Source organism: Neophocaena asiaeorientalis, unplaced genomic scaffold (genome assembly GCF_003031525.2).
Source record: "Neophocaena asiaeorientalis asiaeorientalis breed wild unplaced genomic scaffold, Neophocaena_asiaeorientalis_V1.1 scaffold180, whole genome shotgun sequence".
Taxonomy (NCBI): Eukaryota; Metazoa; Chordata; class Mammalia; order Artiodactyla; family Phocoenidae; genus Neophocaena; species Neophocaena asiaeorientalis.
Window position 1 is genome coordinate 4,291,340 of NW_020173697.1, and position 3,963 is coordinate 4,295,302.

A 3,963-nucleotide genomic window follows, 5' to 3' on the forward strand; every position below is an offset into this window, starting at 1 on the left:
CTGGAGAGACACAGCCACGTTAACAGCTGACACTTACAGCACGTGATCCACGCCACACTCTGCTTGAAGTGGGCTACACAGGTCAACTTAAGAGCCCCCTGAGAGGCATGCAACTGCCAACACCCCCAGGGGTAAAAGGAGATGGAGCGGCTTGTCCGAGATTGTCACCAGCCACTAGGCAGTAGAGCTGGGGGACCTGACCCCAGGCAGGTCCTCTGGCCGCAGAATCTGCGCTCTGATCCATCAAGCTGCCCTCATCCTTCCATCCTTCCCTGAGGCTCCGCAGACACCACTCTCCTCCAGACAAATCCCCGATGAGAATACACTTCTTGGGAGTTGGCTCAAGCTGGGGCCCCTGCCCCACTAGCATCTTGCAAAGTTTATTTTTCCCATCACAGTTTAAAAGCAGGGCTCCTGCGCTCGCTTCAGCAACACTTCTACTAAAGTGGAGGTGATACAGAGAAGATTAGCATGGCCCTTGCGCAAAGATGACGTACGAATTTATGAAGAGTGGCATATTTTTGTTCCGACGTTTTCTTAGGTCAGTCTCCCGAGGCAATAGAAATAAAAACAAAAATAAACAAACGGGACCTCATCAAACTTACAAGATTTTGCACAGCAAAGGAAACCATAAAAAAAAAAAAAAAGACAACCTACGGAATGGGAGAAAGTATTTGCAAAAGATGCGACCAACAAGGGCTTAATCTCCAAAATATACAAACAGTTCATACAAGTCAACAGCAAAAAACCAAACAGTCCTGCCCAAAAATGGGCAGAAGACCTTAATAGACATTCCCCCAAAGAAAACGTGCAGATGGCCAGCAGGCACATGAAAAGATGCTCAGCAACACTAATTATTAGAGAAATTCAAATCAAAACTACAATGAGGTATCACCTCACACCAGTCAGAATGGTCATCATTAGAGAGTCTACAAATAGCAAAATGCTGGAGGGGGTCTAGAGAAAAGGGAACCCTCCTACAGTGTGGGTGGGAATGTAAGTTGGTGCAGCCACTGTGGAGAACAGTATGGAGGTTCCTTAAAAAACTCAAAATAGAACTACCATATGATCCAGCCATCCCACTCCTGGGCATATACCAGGGGAAAACTATAATTGAAGAAGATACATCACCCCTATGTTCATAGCTGCACTATTTACAATAGTGAAAACACAGAAGCAACGTAAGTGTCCATCAACAGGTGAGTGGATAAAGAAGATGCAATATATATATATAGAGAGAGATACATAGATACACACATACAATGGAATATTACTGAGCCATAAAAAAGAATGAAATTATGCCATTTGCAGCACCATGGATGAAACTAGAGGTTATCATACTAAGTGAAGTAAGTCAGAAAGAGAAAGACAAATGCCATATATCATTTATACGTGGAGTCTAAAATAAGGCACAAATGAGCCTATCTACAAAACAGAAACAGACTCACAGGCACAGAGAACCGACTTGTGGTTGCCAAGAGGGAGGGGGGAGGGGGAGGGATGGACTGGGAGTTTGGGGCTAGTAGATGCAAACTGTTACATTCAGAGTGGATAAACCACAAGGTCCTAATGGAGAACACGGAACTATAGTCAGTATCCTATGATAAACCATAATGGAAACAGAACTACAGTCAATATCCTATGATAAACCATAATGGAGAATATGAAAAAAAGAATGTATATAACTGAGTCACTTTGCTGTACAGCAGAGATAGGCATAGCATTGTAAATCAACTATACTGCAATTTAAAAAAGAGAGAGAGGGTCTTCCCTCGTGGCACAGTGGTTAAGAATCCACCTGCCAATGCAGGGGACATGGGTTCGAGCCCTGGTCCGGGAAGATCCCACGTGCCACGGAACAACTAAGCCCGTGCGCCACAGCTACTGAGCCTGCATTCTAGAGCCCACAAGCCACAACTACGGAGCCTGTGTGCCACAACTACTGAAGCCTGCATGCCTAGAGCCCATGCTCCGCAACAAGAGAAGCCACCACAATGAGAAGCCCGTGCACCGCAACCAATAGTAGCCCCAGCTCGCCACAACTAGAGAAAGCTTGTGTGCAACAACGAAGACCCAACACGGCCAAAACAAAAAGAATCCACCTGCCATTGCAGAGGACACGGTTTCGAGCCCTGGTCCGGGAAGATCCCACATGCTGTGGAGCAACTAAGCCCATGCTCCACAACTACTGAAGCCCACACACCTAGAGCCCGTGAGCCACAACAAGAGAAGCCACCACTTGCCACAGCTAGAGAAAACCCGTGCGCAGCAACCAAGACCCGACGCAGCCAAAAATGAATAAATAAATTTTTATAAAAAGAGAGAGAGAAAAAAAACCCACAGGTCTCTCAAGTTCCAGTGCCGTGCATTCAGCCATTAGCTCCCACTAATAGCTTGAGCTTGCTTTATATGTCGTATTTCCAGCTGTTCTCTTAGCAGTGATAAATTATCACTGAAGGACAGGAGACTTTGGAAAGGGGGACACTACTCAGAAGTTACAAATTCAGGGCTCTAAAGTGGGAAGTCATGGGTGACAGTGGACTGGAGAGGCAATGACAAGGCAGAGATGAGAAAGAAGCTCAGGACTTCCCTGGCGGTCCAGTGGTTAGGCCTCCGCACTTTCACTGCAGAGGGCCTGGGTTCAATCCCTGTTCGGGGAAGTAAGATCCTACAAGCCAAGTGGTACAGCCAAAACAAAAAAGAAAAGGCAGCTGGACAAATAACAAACGTTAATGAGGATATGAGGAAAAGGGAACCCTCCTGCACTGTTGGGGAATGTAAGTTGGTGCAGCCACTGTGGAGAACAGTAGGGAGGTTTCTCAAAAAACTAAAAGTAGAACAATGACCCAGCAATTCATTCCTGGGGATATATCCGAAAAAAACAAAAACACTAATCCAAAAAGATACATGCACCCCAATGTTCATAGCAGCAGAATTTACAATAGCCAAGACATGGAAGCAACCTAAATGTCCATTGACAGATGAATGGATAAAGAAAATATGGTACATATAGACAATGGAATATTACTCAGCCATGAAAAAGAATGAAATTTTGCCCTTTTGCAGCAACATGGATGGACCTGGAAGGCATTATACTAAGTGAAATAAGTCAGAGAAAGACGAACATTGTATATCATTTATATGTGGAATTTAAAAAAATACAACAGGGCTTCTCTGGTGGCGCAGTGGTTGAGAGTCTGCCTGCCGATGCAGGGGACACGGGTTCGTGCCCCGGTCCGGGAAGATCCCACATGCTGCGGAGCGGCTGGGCCTGTGAGCCATGGCCGTGAGCCTGCGCGTCTGGAGCCCGTGCTCCGCTGCGGGAGAGGCCACAGCAGTGAGAGGCCCGCATACCGCAAAAAATAAATAAATAAAAATTTAAAAATACAACAAACTAGTGAATATAACAAAAAGACGTACTCACAGATATTGAGAACAAACTAGTGGTTACCACTGGGGAGAGAGAAGCGGGGAGGGGCAACATAGGAGTACAGGAGTAAGAGGTGCTAACTATTTGGTATAAAATAAGCTACAAGGACAGAACTGTACAGCCCAGGGACTACAGCCAATATTTTATAGTAACTATAGATGGAGTAGAACCTTTAAAAATTGTGAATCACTATGTTGTACACCTGTAACATATTCGATATAATATTGTACATCAACTATACTTCAATAAAAAAAAAAAGAAACGGAAGCTGGAGAGATGACAAAACAACCATCCTCAACTTAGTTTCTACCTTTGGCCGCTGAACTAGTGTTTGCTATGATGCTACAGTGAAACCTGGGTTCTGTAATTATTACCCAAATCCCTAGGCATTAAAGGAAAACAGTCTACCTAGTTCCTATCTCTGCCAGCCCTCAAAATGTACCTTTTCCTCCCCAAGCCAATATCAACGGCACCTAATTGAGAGTTCACAATTTCACGTGGAATAGTTTGTGAGCGCTGGGGGGGGGGGGGGG

At 45.1% G+C, this 3,963-nt stretch overlaps 1 non-coding gene across 1 annotated transcript; it reads left to right on the forward strand.

Moving 5' to 3' along the window:
- The first annotated feature begins 416 nt into the window (after positions 1-416).
- LOC112403192 (U6 spliceosomal RNA) lies at positions 417-523 on the forward strand. The gene has a single exon (XR_003003862.1). It is a non-coding gene; the product is annotated as a U6 spliceosomal RNA (small nuclear RNA).
- Positions 524-3,963: the final 3,440 nt, after the last annotated feature.